Source organism: Aquila chrysaetos (genome assembly GCF_900496995.4).
Source record: "Aquila chrysaetos chrysaetos chromosome W unlocalized genomic scaffold, bAquChr1.4 W_unloc_2, whole genome shotgun sequence".
Lineage (NCBI taxonomy): Eukaryota > Metazoa > Chordata > Aves > Accipitriformes > Accipitridae > Aquila > Aquila chrysaetos.
The window spans coordinates 4,205,577-4,228,809 of NW_024470322.1; the positions used below are offsets into that span (position 1 = coordinate 4,205,577).

A 23,233-nucleotide genomic window follows, 5' to 3' on the forward strand; every position below is an offset into this window, starting at 1 on the left:
TCAGGTTGGAGGATGGCCTTGTGTAGGCCTGGGAAGATGTGGCTGAAGACAGTCACGAGTATGTCTATGGAATGTTTTTATCTTTAACTGTTCTGAGGACTGGCAAACATCCCAGCTGGGTCAGATATGCCCTCCTGTGCTAGTAGTATTGGCTGTGAGTCAGTACTTTCTGGATCTTTGTTGAAACATATATAAGTTGGATTCTTTTGTGAAATAAAGGGAATCTTGCAAAAAAAAAAAAAAAAAAAAAAAAAGGTGGGGAAACAGTGTGGGGTAAACGTCCGGATGCCCAGAAGTTATCAGATTATTGACAAGACATGGAACGACACAAGAAGGTATTAGGTGCGCCACCGTTGGTGGAAACACTTTGCTGCCTCATCGCAATATGTGCGGTGGTACAGCCAGCATTACCATTACACCGAATTAACCCAAGGCAAAATATGTGGATAACCTGGGCCACCCAGACAGGACAACAGTCTTTTTGCCTCTCAATGAGTACACCCTCAGATCCATTTCGAACATGTTTGGTGGGAGTGCCATATTTGTACCTGCCAGATTTTCGAGCATGGGTTTCTGATGGCAGTGCTTTGAATGAAACAAAGATCAATGAGACCTGTTACAGCTTGTATTCGTCACACATCCCACAGCAGCATTGTCAAAATCTTACAGGGGTAGCAACTGCAAAGATTATCAATTCTCTTAATGTTACATTGCCCTGGGATCCGCAAGAGCTTGATTTAGTAGGATCAACATATGGTAATAAGTCATGTGTATATTTGGCAGGAGGGTTTAGCACAGGAATTAATTATTATCAGCAACACAATATGTCGGGGTGGACAAATGTATCTAGTCCAAGCTCTTGGTATAAGTTTATGGATAGTAGGGATTATTGTGTAGGAGCCGTGGGAGCAGAAACCCAGGGGAGTAAGATATTTATAGGTACTAATTATACCGCCAAGGCTTTACCAAGCGGATATTTTTTGATATGCGGTGATCGTGCTTGGCACGGCATCCCAGTGAGATCTTTTGGCGGACCATGTTACTTGGGTAAGCTTACATTGTTTGCACCCTCTATTATTCAGTTACTGAATTTAACAGACAATCGAAGACACAAGCGATCTATAGAAAATCTTGGGCCTGATTGTAACGATAACGTACGACTGTTAGGCAAGGCCACAAGAGTGCTGCTATCTCTTTTTACACCAGGGGCTGCAGCGGGTAATGCGTTACGGGAGTTGCAACGTTTAGCATGTTGGACGTCGAAGCAATTAAATCTTACATCTAGTATTATAAATGATCTCTTAGAAGACACAGAAAACATAAGGCATGCTATTTTACAAAATAGGGCGGCTATAGATTTTTTATTGTTAGCACAAGGACATGGCTGTGAGGATTTTGAAGGAATGTGCTGTATGAACATATCAGGTCATTCGAAGTCTATACATGAAAAGTTGCAGCAGTTGAAAGATAACATGAATAAAGTGGTAGTAGAGAAGAACCCCTTGGATGAATGGTTTGGGTCATTAGGGATAACAGGTTGGTTTTAAAGAATTATGTCGCATGGGTATTGTTGTAGTTATCGTGATTTTAGCTATTGTAATAATTTTACCTTGTTTGGTTAGCTTGTTGAGGAAAATGGCATCCCAAGTTATTAGTCAAGTCTGGATTGCTCATAAACAAAAGAAGGGAACTGTGGGAGATTTCATGGAAAGCAGGGGACATTTCTTTGAACCTGATTATTTAGAGTTAGCATAAGTAGGCCGCAGTCAACATGAGTGGACCGGGGTACGTGACAGCTACAATATGAACGGACTTTTGAACCACCAGAAAAACAACGGACATGAGGAACTTGGACAGTGGAGCAATTAATAAACAAGATAACAGAACTGCAGAGGCAAGAAGGAGCTGCAAGGGTTTCAACGCAATTAAGAAAGCTGCCATTTCGGCTTAGAACATTTAGCTGCGGGATGGGGACTTAGGAGTTGGTTTGTATCTTTGTTAAAAATAGGGGTTTCTTTTATTCTTGTGTATTTTATTAGGTATAATGTTGCTTTTACTGTGTTTTAATTAATTGTATTCATACATCTTTGCAAAGGGCTGAGTTCACAGGCCCACGATGGACTCCCGCTCGATTTGTACAACCATCATCATCTGGAACACCCTAGATGGTGCGACAATGTAATACCACCTCAGCCAAAAACTAACGTGTAGGTCACCTTAACCAACATAACAGGTCAAGATTCTCTGTGCATTGCAACCGCATCACAAAGCCCGTGAACCAATAGATAGGATGGCTATGACTCGTGCAGCGCGCCTGGCCAACGAGCGCATGCGTCATAGGCTCCCCATGTTTCAACTGAGGCAAATTTTAGCACCCGCTGGCCACGTGTGCTGAAATCCGTTCCTCTGCAAATGTATAAATACCGGGACTTTCCGAAGAGCATCGGGTTGGTGTATGGCAAGGCCATCGTTGCCTCTGTGGGGACGCCCACGTAAAGCTGACACCTACCGATTGCTGGGCTGAGTTCGCGGATGGTGGCGTCTAGATCTGTTAATGCTCTTTTTAAAGAAAAAAGGGGGAAATGTTGTGGAACATTTTTAGCTAATGGTCACAAGAGCATTCCAGATGCCTTTAGAAGGCCTTGAACAGAATAAACAGAAGACAAAAATAAGAAAGATAGCAATTAGAAAAACACAGGTGCGCATTCCACAATAAAGAGAACTTGGCACAAACAACCTCACTTCGGCAGTTTATCTTGACCAATTAGACTGAGACAACTCTTGTATGTTTTAGTTAGTATAACCAATTATGTTTTATGTTTATGCGCGTGTACAGTGTTGATATAACCAATCATTAAGTGTAACTGGGCGCGTGGACAGTGCATGAATAATGTGTGCAACCAATAGTAAAATAGCTAAACGCATGTACAGATGTAACTAATGTATAAAATGATGTCTGATGCTCTAGTAAAGTGGACTTCACCTGATCACATTGGTCTGTGTGTGCTGTCCTGTGCCTCCGCAGTATGTGAATATTGTCATTCATGTAGATGTATATAGAAAGCTAATTTGGTGGCCAAATGCTTCCTGAACATATACAGGCAAAACATTAATATCTCTTCTTTTCACAGCCTTGAGTGCAAAGGGCACGTGAGTATAAATATCCCCCCCCCCCCCCCCCCATGTGATTCTTGCAAGTTAAATTGTAGCCCTTGTGCTGGAGGCTGCTTTAATTTGTGAGGCAGCAGATCAGAAAAGTCAAAAAAACAGATGCAGCTTCTGAGTTATCCCCATTTTTCATCTGCTTCAAGTATTTTAATAGGAAGCAGTACTTAGCTATGTGGATGCTGACTCTGGAAGATGACAAGATAATTCATTGTCGTCATGTTTGGAAGAGGTGCACAGTGTTCCCCTATTCATGGATGTGGGACTATATAAAAGCTGCAAGTGAAGACATTCTTTTTTACTGTCACAGCTATGAAATGCTGAAATGCCAGTAGTCATTCTGGGACATACCTGCTGCCCTAGTCTGTGAAGGCCTTTGACATCCTAGCAAGGAAGAAGATGTTTAATCAGCCCCAGGCAAATGCAGGGTGAGGGGTGCTCAAACAGATACCTGAAAGCTTGCCAGAGTTGCCTTATGACCTAGATCTAACTTTAGGAAGCCAAACAACCTTGTCACTGTTGCTTACTGTGGACCCTGCCTGGATCCTGGGCCCTCTTACTTGCTTCACAGGTCTCCTATTTGCCAGATGGCTAGCAAGCATCAAGCTGGACTAACAGATGCATGAATTCATGCACTTGCAGATCGCCTTGAATACCAGCATGGACCCTCTGCCTGTCTGATATCCCTACCTGGACCTGGGGCTTACTACTTGCAGGCTAGTCCAGCTTGAAGTTCTTTAGTGAATTGCAGATGGGCACCAGGTTGAGGGAAGATGCAATCACTTCCCCCCTGCCCAGGTACATGGGCTTGTGACCTAAAGCTCTGCTCCAATTGCTGATGCTGAGCCCTATACTTGCTTCATTCACCCTGTTCCCTCCCAGTAGCAGCTGGTTCTCAGGACACATGCCATTCCCACCCCAGTGGCTGGTGGCCAAGATTCTTACTCATTCCAGTGGCTGGCACTGAGACTTCTACTTGCTCCAGTTGCTGACACTGCAGGCCCAGGGATACTTACACCCCTGATCTGACACAAGTTCCTGACCCCATATCTGCTCACACTGGTCTCACCAGTAGCTGACACTTAGTCCTTGCAGTTAAGAAAAGTTTTAAGAAGATAGGACAGACTGCAGTGATCAGGTGCAGGGCTCAGACAAGCATACTGACTAGCCCCATTTTACACCCAACTGGCCTCTTTTATACCCTTTTCTGTCCATTCCTCCCGGATTCCCTTCCCCTGCACGTTCTCTCATCAGTTGGCATAGTTCCACTGCCCCCCCTCAATTATTCCAAATCCTCTTGTTTCCCACTTATCGGTTACAAAATCCAGGTGTCCTTCTCCAAAGCTGTGCCTGGAGTTTAATGACCCATTAATTAGTAACTGGAGACTTTTGGTCTTTGGCATTGTCTCCATTATCCCTTGTCTACCAGCTTTGTGTCTTTGTGTTCTTGTTTATGCCTTCCCCCTTTACTTATTTTACCCTTTTGCACTGAAAAGGTCCTTGATTAGATAGCCTCAATGAAGCAGAGGCTCTCACCTTCCACATACCCTTACAGGGAAAAGCAGTCTAAATTTATCATGAAGAGAAATCTTGCCAATAAACCAAATGTACCAGTAACTTTGTAAAGTTTAGAAAAGGCCAAACTAGTGTGAGAGGCTGAGATGCAGTTTGTTGATTAGTACATGCATGGACTATGAGCTTTCTTTTTTTTTTTTTTTTCTTCCCCTGCCAGAAGCTGAAAAAATCAGGCAGGAACATTCAGGGTTGCCTCCATTACAAGAAACCATCTATATCTAATCAATGTATATAGGCTCATAGAAGAGGATACTAGCTTTATCAGTGGCACTGTGTTAGCTTGGGTGCTGATACTAGGGAGTGGTCTGATGGTACAGTTAAAATGGTATATTGGCTTGCTACTTCCTTCACCCTACCAGTGGCATGTCCTTTCTTGTCTGATCCTGAAGATGGCCAGGACAAAGGAACAGAAAACTAGTTGCTACCCTATTTCCCAAAGAGATTAGTTCAGTTCACTAAGGTAGTTGGCAAGCCCCAGTGAAGGGGAACAGGTGGTGGAAGATGCAAATAGGAAAGTGGTTTTGTTCTCCTTGACAATATATTGGCTTAACAGGAACATTAACCTGCATCTTTAGTGCGCTGATAGGTCAGAAGTTTGTGAGCTCTCAGATGCTCTATGTAGATGCTGGCAGACTTGTGTCAATAGAGGTACATTTAGTTCTACATAAATACTGTTCTTAAAGTTCAATGTGTTTTTGATGAAGGTAGTCCTAGGTGCATAAACATAAAGAATGAATTAGGTGTTGAAAGGAATTGAAATCTCAGTTGCTGTGAGAAGGAAAAATGTTGTGCGTATCCTTTACACTGCAGAAAATATCTGCCTAAATTTTATGCCAGATTCAGTCTAGGGTAACTTGTCCCTGGCATTGCTTTCTTTGAGAACGTACATCTGTGCACAACTATTTTCAGATTTTTTTGTTCTAAGGTCTGTTCAGGTGAGCACAGCTTTAAAAACAAACAAAACAAAACCAACAACAAAACACCCCCAAAAATGAAGGTCTGTCTATCCTGTCACAAGATACCTAGCATTACTTGAGTGGATAGTAGTGTTTGCATTTGCATTGTTATGATCAACGTAATGAGTTTTCAAAGATATTAACAGGTTTTGCAGCATATCTTTTGGGCTCTTGTTATCTGAACTTCAACTTAGAGTATAGCCCCTTAACTGTCACTTTTTCTTTCTTCAGGTTGCCTTGTAATTCTAAGGCCCTGTTTAAGTGACCAATACTGATGTCACTTTTTTCTGTTGTGTAGTGGGTTGACCTTGGCTGGTTGCCAGGTGCTCACTAAGCTGTTCTATCACTCCTCCTCCATCAACAGGACAGAGTAGAAAAAACAGAACAAAAAGCTTGTGGGTGAGATAAGGATAGGGAGATCACTCACCAATTACCATCATGGGCAAAACAGATTCGACTTGGGGAAATTTAAATTCATTGCTAATTAAACAGAGTGGGATAATGAGAAATAAGAACAAACCTAAAAACACCTTCCCCCCACTTCTCCCTTCTTCCTGGGCTCAACTTTACTCCCAAAACTAACTCCTCCCCCCAAGTGGTGCAGGAGGATGGGGGAATCGGGGTTGGGGTCAGTTCATAATGCTTCATGTCTGCTGCTCCATCTTCCTCATGCTCTTCCCCTGCTCCAGTGTGGGGTCCCACCCACGGGAGACAGTCCTCCACGAACTTCTCCAACGTGGGTCCTTCCCATGGGCTGCAGTTCTTTACGAACTGCTCCAGCATGGGTCCTTTCCACAGGGTGCAGTCCTTCAGGAATGGACGGTTCCAGTGAGAGGGTACCCTATGGGGCCACAGGTTCTGTAAGAAAACCTGCTCCAGTGTGGGCTCTCCACAGGCTGAAGCTTCCTTCAGGGCACATCCACCTGGTCCGGCGTGGGGTCCTCCAGGGGCTGCAGGTGGATATCTGCTCCACTGTGGACCTCCATAGGCTGCAGGGGGACAGCCTGCTTCACCATGGTCTTCACCATGGGCTGCAGGGGAATCTCTGCTCCAGCACCTGGAGCACCTCCTCCCCCTCCTTCTTCACTGACCTTGGTGTCTGCAGAGTTGCTTCTCTCACGTATTCTCACTCTTCTCTCTCCCATCTGCTGTTGCACAGCATTTTTTCCCCTTTCTTAAATATGTTATCCCAGAGGCGCTACCACTGCCTCAACAATGATATACATTCATCACACAATCTTCACAAACTTCACTTGCATCAACAAAAAGAATTCCCCACGCTAAAATCCAAATAATATCATCACAATACTGACAATGGTGGACAATTTATGCACACTCTACCCCTTGTCCCTTCACCACAATTCTGATGACAACAATTCCTCACAATTATTTTGCTCTCTAGCAATGTTCAGTCCGTGTTTTGTCTGCCACCTCTCCCAATTACTTTTCTTGTATTGAATTCTTTATGCCCCTTGTTGGGTGCCAGGAAGGACTGGCTGCCAGGTGCCCACCAAGCTGCGCTCTCACTCCACCTCCTCAGCAGGACAGGGGGGAGAAAATAAGATGAAAAACTCGTGGGTTGAGATAAAGGCAGTTTAATGAAGAAAAGCAAAGGCTGCATGAGGAAGCAAAGGAAAACAAAAAGATTTATTCTCTACTTCCCATCAGCAGATGATGTCCAGCCACTTCCTGGAAAGAAGGGCCTCAGTACATGTATTGGTTGCTTCGGAAGACAAACGCCTTAATAACGAATGCCCCCTCCTCCTCCTTTCTCTTAGCTTTTATTGCTGAGCATGACACTATATGGTATGGAATACCCCCTTAGTCACTTTGGGTCAGCTGTCCTGGCTGCCTCACCTCCCAAACTCTTGCCTGCCCCCAGCGTACTGGCCTTTGGGGTGGGGGGGTTGGAGGAACAGCCTTGATGCTGTGCAAACTGTATTGGGTTCGCATGGCAAAGTTTTGGTAGTGGGTGGGTTCTGTGAGAAGCTGCCCCTATGTTCAATAGAGCCTATGCCAGCTGGCTCCAAGACAGACCCACCGCTGGCCAAAGCTGAGCCGATCGGTGGTGAGGCAGGCTGTCCCCCTGCAGCGTATGGAGGTCCACAGTGGAGCAGATATCCACCTGCAGCCCGTGGAGGACCCCATGTCAGAGCAGGTGGATGTGCCCCAAGGAGGCTGTGACCCTGTGGGAAGCCTGCTCTGGAGCAGGCTCCTGGCAGGACCTGTGGACCCATGGAGAGAGGAGCCCACACAGGAGCAGGTGTTCTGGCAGGACCTGTGGCCCCATATGGCCCCCATGCTAGAGCAGTCCATTCCCAAAGGACTGCACCCTATGGAAGGGACCCATGCTGGAGAAGTTTGTGGAGGATTCTCTTGTGGGAGGGACCCAACTCTGGAGCAGGGGAAGAGTGTGAGGAGGAAGGAGCGGTAGAGACAATGTGTGATGTACTGACCACAACCCCCTTTCCCCATCCCCCTGTGCCACTCAGCAGGAGGAGGTAGAGAAGTTGGGAGTGAAGTTGAGCCTGGGAAGAAGGGAGGGGTGGAGGGAGGGTGTTTTAAAATTTTGTTTTATTTCTCATTACCCTACTCTGATTTGACTGGTAATAGATTAAATTAATTTCCCCAAGTCAAGTCTGTTTTTCCCGTGATGGTAATTGGTGAGTGATCTCTCCCTGTCCTTATTTTGACCCATGAGCTTTTTGCTATATTTTTTTCTTCCTGTCCAACTGAGGAGGGGGCGTGATAGAGTGGCTTTGGTGGGCACCTGGAGTCCAGCCAGGGTCAACCCACCACAGTGAGCACCGCTTAGCAGTAGCCAAATCATTGGTGTGTTACTTACACCATTCTAGCTACAAATACAAAGCACAGGGGTATGAGGGCTTCTATGGGGAAAGTTAATTCCATTCCAGCCAGACCCAATATATTTTGATTTGATGCTTCTTCATTCTTGCGGAGGCACAGGACAGCACACACAGACCAATGTGATCAGGTGAAGTCCACTTTACTAGAGCATCAGACATCATTTTATACATTAGTTACATCTGTACATGCGTTTAGCTATTTTACTATTGGTTGCACACATTATTCATGCACTGTCCACGCGCCCAGTTACACTTAATGATTGGTTATATCAACACTGTACACGCGCATAAACATAAAACATAATTGGTTATACTAACTAAAACATACAAGAGTTGTCTCAGTCTAATTGGTCAAGATAAACTGCCGAAGTGAGGTTATTTGTGCCAAGTTCTCTTTATCGTGGAATGTGCACCTGTGTTTTTCTAATTGCTATCTTTCTTATTTTTGTCTTCTGTTTATTCTGTTCAAGGCCTTCTAAAGGCGTCTGGAATGCTCTTGTGATCATTAGCTAAAAATGTTCCACAACAATTCTTTGCCAGCAAGTTGGCTGACTTGGTAAGAAGGGCTTTAAACTAGGAACTGGAGGGGAGGCAGAGAGTTACCAGCAGCCCTGTGTGGGAGTGATGGACAGGATTGACAAGTAAAGAGCTGGAGTTGATGAAATGAAAGGGAATACATAATCAACAAAACAGGGCTTAAGTGGGATCACCTCCAGTATTTGCATGTAAGCAAGGAAGTGTCTGCAAGGCACCATTATGGGAAACACACCACCCCCACCCCCTCAGACACATTCTGGGAAATCGGCATGCGTGGTTCCTCTCTGAAGTGCTGCTATGTTAATGCATGCAGCATGGGGAATAAACACAAGGAATTGGAGCTCTGTGTGCAGTTACCAAGACTACAGTCTTGCTGAGATCACAAAGACATGGTAGGATGGCTTGCATGACTGGAGTGCTGCAATGGAAGGATACAGGCTCTTTAGGAAAGATGGGCTGGGAAGATGCGGAGGTGGAGTTGCCCTTTATGTGAGAGAACAGCTGGAATGTATGGAGCTCTGTCTAGGGATGGATGATAAGCAACTTGAGAGCTTATGGGTAAGGAATAAAGAGCAGACCCATATGGATGACATTGTATTTGGTGTCTGCTATAGGCTGTCTGATCAGGAAGAACAAGTGGATCCATCCTTTTACAGACAGCTAGGAGCAGCCTCACCTTCACAGGCCCTGGTCCTCACGGGGGACTTCAACCACCTTGATATCTGCTGGAGGGACAACACAGCAGGGCATAAGCAATCCAGGAGGTTCCTGGAGTTCATTGATGACAACTTCCTGACTCAAGTGATAGAGGAGTGTTGTGGATTAACCCTGGTATCCAGCTAAGCACCACACAACTGCTTGCTCACTCCCCCATAAGTGTGGACTTATCCACGTACCACAGCCCCTTAGGGGTGTACCGGCTCCAGTGTGGACTTATTCATGGGCCACAGTCTCTTCAGGGCTATACCTGCTGCGGCCTAGACTTATCCACAGCCACAGATGCCTTGAGGTGTATCTGCTCCCACATGAACTTATCCAGAGATCATAATCTCTTTGACTTGAGTTCATACTGGGGTTCCAGCCTGTCCAGTACAGCAGCACAGAAAAAGCAGCGATGCCCTGGCAATCTGCCAGCCCAGGCACATTGCCATTGCTGTTATCAAAATGTTCCCAGGCACAGTAGAGTAAGATGATAAGTAGTACAGCAGCAAAAAACAGCCACTAACAAGCACTAGACTCTAATATACAGTAAGGCAAGGAAGCCCCATGGCAAGTACATGAGCCTGCCAATTAATACCTAAACAATTATAACAGCTATAAATTCAGTCTAGCACACTCCAATAAAATCTGTTGTTATCTCAAATCCTTTGAGACCCATGCTGGACACCAAAATGACTGTTGTGGTTTAACCCTGCTAGGCAGCTAAGTACCACACAGCTGCTCGCTCACTTCCCCCACAGTGGGATGGGGGAGAGAATCAGAATAGTAACAGTGTGAAGTCATGGGTTGAGATAAAGACAGTTTAATAGCTAAAGCAAAAGCTGTGTGCTTAAGCAAAACAAAATAAGGAATTAATTCACTGCTTCCCATTGGCAGGCAGATGATTAGCCATTTCCAGGAAAGTAGGGCTTCATCACACGTAACGGTTACTTGGGAAGACAGATGCCATATCTCCAAGCATCCTTCCTTCCTCCTTCTTTTCCCTGGCATTTATTGCTGAGCATGATGTCATATGGTCTGGAATATCCCTTTGGTCAGTTGGGGTCAGCTGTCCCAGCTGCGTCCCCTCCCAACTTCTTGGGCACCCCCAGCCTACTTGCTGGTGGGGCAGTGTGAGAAGCAAAAAAGGCCTTGACTCTGTGTAAGCACTAAAGCATCCTTGTATTATCAACAATGTTTTCATTGCAAATCCAAAACATAGCACCATACAAGCTACTGTGAAGAAAATTAACTCTATCCCAGCCAAAACCAGCACAAAGAGCCAACAAGGACAGGTGCTTTGCTGGACCTCATACACCTCCTCACCAACAAGGAGGGGTTTGTTGAGGATGTGAAGGTTGAAGGCAGCCTTGGCTGCAGTGACCATGAGATGGTGGAGTTCAGGATTCTGAGGGGAGGGAGCAGGTCAAAAAGCAAGCTCACAACGCTAAGATTCAGGTGAGCAGACCTTGGCCTCTTCAGGGATTTGCTTGGAAGAGTCCCATGGAATAAAGCCCTGGAGGGAAGAGTGGTCCAAGAAAGCTGGTTAATATTCAAGGATCACCTCCAAGCTCAAGAGCTGTCCATCCCAATGAGCAGAAAGTCAAGCAAAAATGTCAAGAGGCCTGCATGGATGAGCAAGGAGCTCCTGGCAAAACTCAAACACAAAAAGGAAGCATACAAAGGGTGGAAGCAGGGGCAGGTAATGTGGGAGGAATACAGAGACACTGCCCGAGCCTGCAGAGAAGCAGTTAGGAAAGCCAAAGCCCACATGGAGTTGAATCTGTCTAGGGATGTCAAAGGGAACAAGAAGGGCTTCTATAAGTACACTGGTGACAAAAGGAAGATTAGGGAACATGTGGGCCTGCTGCTGAATGAGGCAGGAGACCTGGTTACACAGGTGTCCTGGGTTCAGCTGGGGTAGAGTTAATTTTTACAGGAACCTGGGAGGTGGGGGGGCATAGCCGGGGCAGCTGACCTGAACTAGCCAAGGAGCTATTCCATACCATGTGACATCATGCTCAGTATATACATGGGGAGTGGGCTGGGGGGAGGGGTCTCCTGCTCTCTTTCGACTTTCGGTGGGGGAAGTGGCGGAGCGTCGGGTCCCGGGTGGTGAGCAGTTGCACTGTGCATCACTCTTTTCTGTATACTCTTTCATTAGTACCGTCGTTGTTGTTGTAACTTTTTTTGCGTTGTCCCAGTAAACTGCCCTTATCTCAACCCTCGAGGTTCCAGTTTTTTTTCTTTTTCTCTCCTCCGTCTCCCCCCTATCCCACCGGAGGGGGGCGGGAGGAGTGAGCGAGCGGCTGCGTGGTCCTTTGTTACCGGCTGGGCTGAAACCACGACAGTCCTTTTTGGCGCCCAACGTGGGGCACGAAGGGTTGAGATAACGACAGATCTGGCCAGAGCGTGTTGAAACAAATTTGTCATACGCATTCCTTATATTAGATAAATAGATGTTAGTCACAATGTTGATTAATTTGTTTACATGGTGGCGTTTTGTAAGTCCTTATATGCTCTATGTATTGCCTGTAGTTACGTTTCTCACCTCTGGGAGAGTGATTGGGATTATCATTTTGCTGTACTGGGCAATGTCGACTTGTGAAATGATTACATCACTGGTCATGAGGTTAAGCTGGTATCTGTATGAGGCAGTGATATCATTTCCATACTTTGGGCACCTTCTATCGGATTTTATTGGTAATTACAGCCAATCCATGGGGAAGTTAGGGGGGGATACTTCCCCCTGTCCGTTTCCCTCCCTTTTCTCCTTCCGACTAATTACAACAGCTTTTGAGAACTTTGAATATCCTTGGGATGCGCAAGCCAGTGTGCTGTTAGTGCTATGCCTCCTGAATATGTTTCAGGTCTTGTTTAGGGCTACAAAAAGGCTCTTTAAGAGTACCACCCAGAGATCTGCCCCAAAGCTGGATATTCATGGGTGGCACGGCATGTGGGAGGATATGGGCAGGTATCTAGAGAACTTCTCACCCCCAGTGGCTTGGAAGTTCACTCCCGAACAACTACAGAACCCTCATGAAGTGGTAGAATATTTGAAAGGAAAATGCTGTGGCTATTCCAAAGACGCACAACTTCCTGCACTGTGCTGGGCCCTGGCCAGTATCTACCAAACACTGCTTGATATTAGGCAGCACCCTCAGGGAGAAAAGGGGGAAAAGATGGAAAACAGGGCAACAGGCACCGTGGCTACCCCTACCCTGACAACAGGCACCGTGGCTACCCCTACCCCGGCAACAGGCAGCGCGGCTACCCCAACCCCGGTGACAGATACTGCAGCTAAACCAGAGAACCAACCTGTGCCAGTATCAGTCGCCCCTGTACAGAAAAAGAAACACACAAAGAAATCGGTTCGCTCAGTGAGAGATGAAGATGAACCAGGGTCATCACGAGAACAGGAGGAAGAGGCAGAACCTGAAATAATCACCCGATCTCTATCCCTGAGTGAGTTGCGTGACATGCGAAAAGATTTTAGCCGCCACCCAGGTGAGCACATTGTTACCTGGCTGCTCCGATGCTGGGATAATGGGGCTAGTAGTGTGGAATTAGAGGGTAAGGAAGCCAAGCAGTTGGGATCTCTGTCTAGGGAAGGGGGCATTGACAAGGCGATTGGGAGAAAAACACAAGTCCTCAGCCTCTGGAGGCGACTTCTGTCAGGTGTGAAGGAAAGATACCCCTTCAAGGATGAAGTTACATGTCACCAAGGCAAGTGGACCACCATGGAGAGAGGTATCCAGTACCTGAGGGAATTAGCCGTGCTGGAGGTGATTTATAATGATCCAGAAAATGCGCAGTCACCCATAGACCCAGATGAAGTCCAATGCACACAACCCATGTGGCGGAAGTTTCTACGAAGTGCACCACCAACCTATGCCAACTCATTGGCAGTAATGTCCTGGAAAGAAGGCCATGGACAAACGGTGGATGAATTGGCTGTCCAACTCCGGCAATACGAAGGAAGTCTCTCTTCCTCCCTACGGGCCTGTGTCTCGGCTGTAGAGGAATTGTCCCGAGAGTTCCAGCAATTCAAAGTGGATATGTCTTCCTCCCCACCTGTACAGGCCCGCATCGCAGCTATTGGGAGTAAGCATTCCTCTGCCCAAGAGAGAGGAGAGAGAAAGTACACACGACGGGCTAACCTGTGGTTTTACCTGCGTGACCATGGAGAGGACATGAGGAAGTGGGATGGAAAACCTACCTCAGTCCTGGATGCATGGGTACGGGAGTTGCGAGAAAAAGCAACCAGAAAAGAGGATTCTTCTTGGAAAACTGCTGCTCAAGTTTCCCATGAGCAGTCCCCCAGACGCAGTAGATGGAATGATCTCATTTCTGATCCTCTTGAAGGGACTTCTGATTCACGTGTGCGAAAAGTGAGTAACGAATATTCTAACCAGGATTAGAGGGGCCCTGCCTCCAGCCAGGTGGAGGAGAGGGACAACCGAGTCTACTGGACAGTGTGGATTCGATGGCCTGGCACATCAGACCCACAGGAATATAAGGCTCTAGTAGACACTGGTGCACAATGCACCCTAATGCCATCAAGTTATAAAGGGGCAGAACCCATCTGTATCTCTGGTGTAACAGGGGGATCCCAAGAGCTAACCGTATTGGAAGCTGAAATGAGTCTAACCGGGAATGAGTGGCATAAACACCCCATTGCAACTGGCCAGAGGCCCCGTGCATCCTTGGTATAGATTATCTCAGGAGGGGGTATTTCAAGGACCCAAAAGGGTACCGTTGGGCCTTTGGTATAGCTGCATTGGAGACGGAGGAGATTGAACAGCTGTCTACCCTGCCTGGTCTCTCTCAAGACCCTTCGGTTGTGGGGTTGCTGAAGGTTGAAGAACAACAGGTGCCAATTGCTACCACGACGGTGCACCAGCGGCAATATCACACCAACCGAGATTCCCTGATCCCCATCCATAAGCTGATTTGCCAATTGGAGAGTCAAGGAGTGATCAGCAAGACTCACTCACCCTTTAATAGTCCCATATGGCCCGTGCGGAAATCTAATGGGGAATGGAGACTAACAGTAGATTATCGTGGGCTGAATGAAGTCACGCCACCGCTGAGCGCTGCTGTGCCAGATATGTTAGAGCTTCAATATGAACTAGAATCAAAGGCAGCTAAGTGGTATGCCACAATTGACATTGCTAATGCATTTTTCTCCATTCCTTTGGCAGCGGAGTGCAGGCCACAGTTTGCCTTTACTTGGAGGGGTGTCCAGTACACCTGGAATCGACTGCCCCAGGGGTGGAAACACAGCCCCACTATTTGCCATGGACTGATCCAGGCTGCACTGGAAAAAGGTGAAGCTCCAGAGCACCTGCAATACATTGATGACATCATTGTATGGGGCAACACGGCAGAAGAAGTCTTTGAGAAAGGGAAGAAAATAATCCAAATCCTTTTGAAGGCTGGTTTTGCCATAAAAGAAAGTAAGGTCAAGGGACCTGCACAGGAGATCCAGTTCTTAGGAGTAAAATGGCAAGACGGGCATCGTCAGATCCCAATGGATGTGATCAACAAAATAGCAGCTATGTCCCCACCGACTAATAAAAAGGAAACACAAGCTTTCTTAGGTGTTGTGGGCTTTTGGAGAATGCATATTCCAAATTACAGTCTGATTGTAAGCCCTCTCTACCAAGTTACCCGGAAGAGAAATGATTTTAAATGGGGCCCTGAGCAACGACAAGCTTTTGAACAAATTAAGCGGGAGATTTTTCATGCAGTAGCCCTTGGACCAGTCCGGGCAGGACAAGATGTTATAAATGTGCTCTACACTGCAGCCGGGGAGAATTTCCCTACCTGGAGCCTATGGCAGAAAGCACCCGGGGAGACCCGAGGCCGGCCCCTGGGGTTTTGGAGTTGGGGATACAGAGGATCCGAGGCTTGCTATACTCCAACTGAAAAAGAGATATTGGCAGCATATGAAGGAGTTTGAGCTGCCTCAGAAGTGGTTGGTACTGAAACACAGCTCCTCTTAGCACCCCGACTGCCAGTGCTGGGCTGGATGTTCAAAGGGAGGGTCTCCTCTACACATCATGCAACTGATGCCACGTGGAGTAAGTGGGCCGCACTGATCACACAACGGGCTCGCATAGGAAACCCCAGTCGCCCAGGAATTGTGGAAGTGATCATGGACTGGCCAGAAGGCAAAAATTTTGGAATGTTGCCAGAGGAGGAGGTGACACGGGCTGAAGAGGCCCTGCTGTATAATAAGCTGCCAGAAAATGAGAGGCAATATGCCCTGTTCACTGATGGGTCCTGTCGCATTGTGGGAAAACATCGGAGGTGGAAGGCTGCTGTATGGAGTCCTACACGACAAGTTGCAGAAACTGCTGAAGGAGAAGGTGAATCGAGCCAGTTTGCAGAGGTGAAAGCCATCCAGCTAGTGTTAGACATTGCTGAAAGAGAGAAGTGGCCAGTGCTCTATCTCTATACTGACTCATGGATGGTGGCAAATGCCCTATGGGGGTGGCTACAGCAATGGAAGCAGAGCAACTGGCAGCAAAGAGGTAAACCCATCTGGGCTGCCGCACTGTGGCAAGATATTGCTGTTCGGATAGAGAAGCTAGTGGTAAAAGTACGCCACGTAGATGCTCATGTACCCAAGAGTCGGGCCACTGAAGAACATCAAAACAACCAGCAGGCAGATCAGGCCGCCAAGATTGAAGCGTCTCAGGTGGACCTGGACTGGCAACGTAGGGGTGAGCTATTTATGGCTCAGTGGGCCCATGATACCTCGGGCCATCAGGGAAGAGATGCAACATATAGATGGGCTCGTGATCGAGGGGTGGACTTAACCATGGACACTATCGCACAAGTTATCCATGAATGTGAAACATGTGCTGCAATTAAGCAAGCCAAGCGGCTAAAACCCCTGTCGTATGGAGGGTGATGGCTGAAATATAAACAGTGGGAGGCCTGGCAGATTGACTATATCACACTCCCACAAACCCGCCAAGGCAAGTGCCATGTGCTTACAATGGTGGAAGCAACCACTGGATGGCTGGAAACATATCCTGTGTCCCACGCCACTGCCCAGAACACTATCCTGGGCCTTGAAGAGAAAGTCTTATGGTAACATGGTACCCCAGAAAGAATCGAGTCAGACAACGGGACTCACTTCCGAAACAACCTCATAGACACCTGGGCCAAAGAACATGGCATTGAGTGGGTATATCACATCCCTTATCACGCACCAGCCTCCGGAAAAATCGAACGATACAATGGACTGCTGAAAACTACATTGAGAGCAATGGGGGGTGGAACTTTCAAACATTGGGATACACATTTAACAAAAGCCACCTGGTTAGTTAATACTAGAGGATCCACCAATCGGGCGGGCCCCACCCAACCAAGACTTCCACATACTGTAGAAGGGGATAAAGTCCCTGTAGTGCGCATGAGGAGTATGTTAGGAAAGACAGTCTGGGTTAGTCCTCCCTCACGCAGACACAAACCCATCCAAGGAGTTGTTTTTGCTCAGGGACCTGGGTACACCTGGTGGGTGATACAGAAGGATGGGGAAGTTCGATGTGTACCTCAGGGAGATTTGATTTTGGGAGAGAACCGCCAGTGAACTAGGCTGTATGATATTTAACTGCTAAATAACCTGCCAATGTATGTCATTGTATCTATAGTGTCTATATGCCATATCAAGGGTATTACTGTAAGAATTACCCAAATGACTGAAGAATGGACTTTGAAACTGAGCCAAGAACAACAGTGATAGAACTTGAACTGGCGCCCAGCGATTTCCTCAAGATCAACATCTTCGACCTGCAGACCAAGGGTGTGGGTTGCATCAAATGTACCAGCCAGAAGTTCCAGAGACAGTATACAACAACCCAACACCTCACACCATCTCTCTTATCCTGAAGAAGTGTTACAACAGATGGAGCCCCAAAGTCATGGACTAAATAAAATTGATGGACACATTGGAGGGATAACCCATTGACTAAGGGAATACTATTTGTGTGTGTGTGTGTCGGGGGGGTCCATATACATATATATCTATATATAAGACAAGGAAAGTGGTAGTGGTTTATTGGAAAATGTAAGATCTGGGCATGATGTAAATGGTATAGAATAAGGGGTGGATAATGTCCTGGGTTCAGCTGGGGTAGAGTTAATTTTTACAGGAACCTGGGAGGTGGGGGGGCATAGCCGGGGCAGCTGACCTGAACTAGCCAAGGAGCTATTCCATACCATGTGACATCATGCTCAGTATATACATGGGGAGTGGGCCGGGGGGAGGGGTCTCCTGCTCTCTTTCGACTTTCGGTGGGGGGAAGTGGCGGAGCGTCGGGTCCCGGGTGGTGAGCAGTTGCACTGTGCATCACTCTTTTTTTGTATACTCTTTCATTAGTACCGTCGTTGTTGTTGTAACTTATTTTGCGTTGTCCCAGTAAACTGCCCTTATCTCAACCCTCGAGGTTCCAGTTTTTTTTCTTTTCTCTTCTCCGTCTCCCCCCTATCCCACCGGAGGGGGGCGGGAGGAGTGAGCGAGCGGCTGCGTGGTCCTTTGTTACCGGCTGGGCTGAAACCACGACAACAGGACATGGAAAAAACAGAGGTACCTCTTGTGGTTTAACCCCAGCTGGCGACTAAGCACCATGCAGCCACTCGCTTGCTCCCTCTCAGCGGGATGGGGGAGAGAATCGGAAGAGTAAAAGGAAGAAAACTCGTGGGTTGAGATAAGAACAGTTTAATAATTGAAATAAAATAACATAAAATAACAATAATAAATTGTAATGAAAAGGGAAATAACAAAAAGAGAGAGAAATAAAACCCAAGAAAAACAAGTGATGCAAATGAAAAACAATTGCTCAGCACCATCCGACTGATGCCCAGCCTGTTCCGGAGCAGTGGCCCCTCAGCCAGCTTTCCCTCTAACTTATATGCTGAGCATGACGTAATATGGTATGGAATATCCCTTTGGCTAGTTTGGGTCAGGTGTCCCCTCCCAGTTTCTTGTGCACCTCCAGCCTCTTCACTGGCAGGGCAGCATGAGAAGCTGAAAAGTCCTTGACTTAGTGTAAGAACTGCTCAGCAACAACTAAAACATCAGTGTGTTATCAACATTATTCTCATCCTAAATCCCAAACATAGCACTATACCAGCTCCTAGGAAGAAAATTAACTCTATCCCAGTTGAAACCAGGACAATATCCACCCCTTATTCTATACCATCTATGTCATGCCCAGGTCCCACACTTTCCAATATATCCCAGTTAATCACTACCACCTTTCCTGTCTTTTGATATATACACACAGATATCATTCCCTTAGTCTATGGGCCATCCCTCTAAAATGTCTGTTGAGTTAATTTAGTCCATGACTTTGGGCTCCATCTGTCATAACAGTCCTTCAGGGCAGGTGGTGTGGTTTAACCCCAGCCAGCAACTAAGCACCACGCAGCCACTCACTCACTCCCCCCCACCCAGTGGGATGGGGGAGAAAATCGGGAAAAGAAGTAAAACTCGTGGGTTGAGATAAGAACGGTTTAATAGAACAGAAAAGAAGAAACTAATAATGACAACACTAATAAAATGACAACAGCAATAATAAAAGGATTGGAATGTACAAATGATGCACAGTGCAATTGCTCACCACCCGCTGATCGACACCCAGCTAGTCCCCGAGTGGCGATCCCCTGCCCCCACTCCCCCCAGTTTATAAACTAGATGTGACGTCACATGGCATGGAATACCCTGTTGGCCACTTTGGGTCAGCTGCCCTGGCTGTGTCCTGTGCCAACTTCTTGTGCCCCTCCAGCTTTCTCGCTGGCTGGGCATGAGAAGCTGAAAAATCCTTGACATTAGTCTAAACACTACTTAGCAACAACTGAAAACATCAGTGTTATCAACATTCTTCACATACTGAACTGAAAACATAGCACCGTACCAGCTACTAGGAAGACAGTTAACTCTATCCCAGCTGAAACCAGGACATATGACAATAATAATAACAATAAAAGAATTGGAATATACAAAACAAGTGATGCACAATGAAATTGCTCACCACTCACTGACTGTGGAATGATTGCTGGAGGTGACTTATCGATATGACACACCCCCCCCTTCAAGGGAAGGTTCTGTCAACCTACTGCCCTACTTCTGATTTATATCACACGTGTCCAGTTCTGGGGTACTGACTTGCAACACCATGTCCTTTGGGTGAACTTAGCTCGTTATAATACCAGAACACACCTCCATCCCAAAAGTTACCCACCTCCAAGGTGTGACCACCCCCCCAGTGAGCATGCACTCTGAATTTTTTCTAGCATATACCTTTAAAAGCAAAGCGAGAGAGCTTTATACCAATCAAAGTAAAGGTATGTATGACTAGAGTCACTCAAGCCCCTCCTAAAAGGAAAAATAGTATAAAAAGACCCAAAAAGAGGAAGACTATTAGGGAAGATACCATCATATACAAGTTGGGAGGACATCGCTGACTTCTGGGATCAGTCGACGGGCTGAACCTCTCTTCCCCCCCCATAGGGACGCCTATTGGGTAAGATTTGAACCCTCAGCTGTACCAAGTGCTTCCCCGGGAAACTTAGAATTCTTTAGAGCTCTTTTCTTTCATAATTTAATGCGCTTGTAGTCAACTGTATTATCATTTGCACGTGCTTTGCAGACAGTGTATTTATCACCGGCAATCCAAAAGAACCTGTACTGTTGCTTTAATAAACTGTGCTGCTCATTAATCTAGTCGTGATAGTTTGTTAACGCAACCAAACTCCCTAAGTCTGGTAATTCTAGTGTGTTGAATGCAGCTAAGCTGAGAGTGCAGTATGCTATTAGTGCATCCGTCATCATGATAGTTCAGCATATTGAACACAACCCGACTTATAGCGCTGAATTGGACATTACTCAGAAACTAAACCTAGCTGCCCCCGGCCCCTCTGACATCTGAGGATAAGATAGAATGCAAGGGGGTTTATTTTCTGCCAAACTTCTTTACCCTTTAACGCAACACTGACCAATGCCCAGTTAGTCCCCGAGCAGTGATCTGCCCCCCTGGGCCAACTCTCCCCAGTTTATATACTAGGCATGACGTCACATGGAATGGAATATTCCTTTGGCCAGTTTGGGTCAGCTGCCCTGGCTGTGTCCTGTGCCAACTTCTTGTGCCCCTCCAGCCTTCTTGCTGGCTGGGCATGAGAAGCTGAAAAATCCTTGACTTTAGCCTAAACACTACTTAGCAACAACTGAAAACATCAGTGTGTTATCAACATTCTTCTCATACTGAACCCAAAACATAACACTATACCAGCTACTAGAAAGAAAATTAACTTTATCCCAGCCAAAACCAGGACACAGGGCCAGCTCGATTGGCAGATCCCCTAGTGTTGACTAACAAGGTGGCTTTTGCTAAATGTCTATCCCAATGTTTGAATGTCCCAGCACCCATTGCTCTCAGTGTAGTCTTTAACAGTCCATTGTATTGTTCAGTTTTCCCGGAGGCTGGTGCATGTTCGGGGATGCGATATATACCTACTCAATGCCATGCTCTTTGGCCCAGATGTCTAAGAGGTTGTTTCAGAAATGAGTCCCATTGTCTGACTCATTTCTTTCTAGGGTGCCATGTCGCCATAAAACTTGCTTTTCAAGGCCCAGGATAGTGTTCCGGGTGGTGGCATGGGGCAAAGGATATGTTTCCAGTGGTTGCTTCCACCATTGTAAGCACATAGCGCTTGCCTTGGCAAGTTTGTAAGAGTGTGATATACTCAGTCTGCCAGGCCTCCCCATATTTATATTTCAGCCATCACCCTCCATACCACAGGGGCTTTAACCGCTTGGCTTGCTTAATTGCAGCACATGTTTCACATTCATGGATAACCTGTGCAATAGTATCCATGGTCAAGTCCACTCCTCGATCACAAGCCCATCTATATGTTGCATCTCTTCCCTGATGGCCTGAGGTGTCATGGGCCTACCGAGCTATAAAGCTAAATACTAGGAAGAAAAGTAACTCTATCCCAGCCGAAGCCAGGACAGTACCAAATGCCTTCTTAGCCTCAGTCTTTACAAGCCAGACTGGCCTTCAGGAATCTCAGGCCCTGGAGTCCAGTGGGAAAGGTTGGAGCAAGGAAGATGTACCCTTGGTGGAAGAGGACCTGATTAGGGAATACTTAAGCAAATTGTACATATATAAGTGCATGAGCCCTGATGGGATGCATGCATGAGTGATGAGGGAACTGGCAGATGTCATTGCAAGGCCGCTCTCAATAAAGTTTGAATTATCATGGTGATTTGGAGAGGTGCCTGAGGATTGGAGGAAAGGCAGTGTCACCCCCATCTTCAATAAGGGCAAGAAGGAGGACCAAGGGAATTACAGGATGGTCAGCCTCACCTTGATCCCTGGGAAAGTGAGCAGCTAATCCTGGAAACCATTTCCAGGCACATGGAGGACAAGGAAGTCATCAGAAGTAGTCAGCATGGAGAAATCATGCTTGACCAACTTGATAGCCTTCTATGATGAAATGACCTCCAAGCAGGGTCAACCCACCACACATGGCTGGATGCTGCCCCTGAGGGGGAAGGAGCAGCAGAGACAACGTGTGATGAACTGACCCCAACGCCCATTCCCCGTCTCCCTGCGCCGCTGAAGGGGGGAGAAGGTAGAGAATTCGGAAGTGGAGTTGAGCCCAGGAAGAAGGGAGGGGTGGGGGGAAGGTGTTTTGAGATTTGGTTTTATTTCTCATTACCCTACTCTGGTTGATTGGCAATAAATTAATTTTCCCCAAGTCGAGTCTGTTTTGCCCATGATGTTAATTGGTTGAGTGATCTCTCCCTGTCCTTATCTCGACCCACAAGCCCTTTGTTATATTTTCTCTCCCCTGTCCAGCTGAGGGAGGGAGTGATAGAGTGGCTTTGGTGGGCATCTGGCATCCAGCCAGGGTCAACCCACCACAGGTCCCTTCCACGGGGTGCAGTCCTTCAGGAGCACACTGCTCCAGCATGGGTCCCCCGTGGGGTCACAAGTCCTGCCAGAAAACCTGCTCCAGCATGGGCTCCTTTCTCCATGGGGCCACAGGTCCTGCCAGGAGCCTGCTCCAGGGTGTGCTTCCCACAGGGTCACAGCCTCCTTGGGGCACATCCACCTGTTCCAATGTGGGGTCCTCCACGGGCTGCAGGTGGATATCTGCTCCACTGTGGACCTCCATAGGCTGCAGGGGGACAGCCTGCCTCACCATGGTCTTCACCACGGGCTGCAGGGGAATCTCTGCTCCGGCGCCTAGAGCATCTCCTCCCCCTCCTTCTGCACTGACCTTGGTGTCTGCAGGGTTGTTTCTCTCACATATTCTCACTCCTCTCTTCCAGCTGCTGTTGCTGTTGCACAGCAGTTTTTCCCCCTTCTTAAATGTTATCAGAGGCTGATTGGCTCAGCTTTGGCCAGC

The 23,233-nt window shown here is 47.0% G+C and overlaps 1 protein-coding gene and 1 long non-coding RNA gene across 2 annotated transcripts in view; both read left to right on the forward strand.

Moving 5' to 3' along the window:
- LOC121232965 (alpha/beta hydrolase domain-containing protein 17B-like) overlaps positions 1-23,233 on the forward strand; it is a 31,485-nt gene that overhangs the window by 4,377 nt on the left and 3,875 nt on the right. The window lies entirely within an intron of this gene.
- Positions 7,654-21,479, forward strand: LOC121232987. Its single transcript, XR_005931793.1, has 3 exons — positions 7,654-7,664; positions 11,496-11,501; positions 21,153-21,479. It is a non-coding gene; the product is annotated as an uncharacterized LOC121232987 (long non-coding RNA).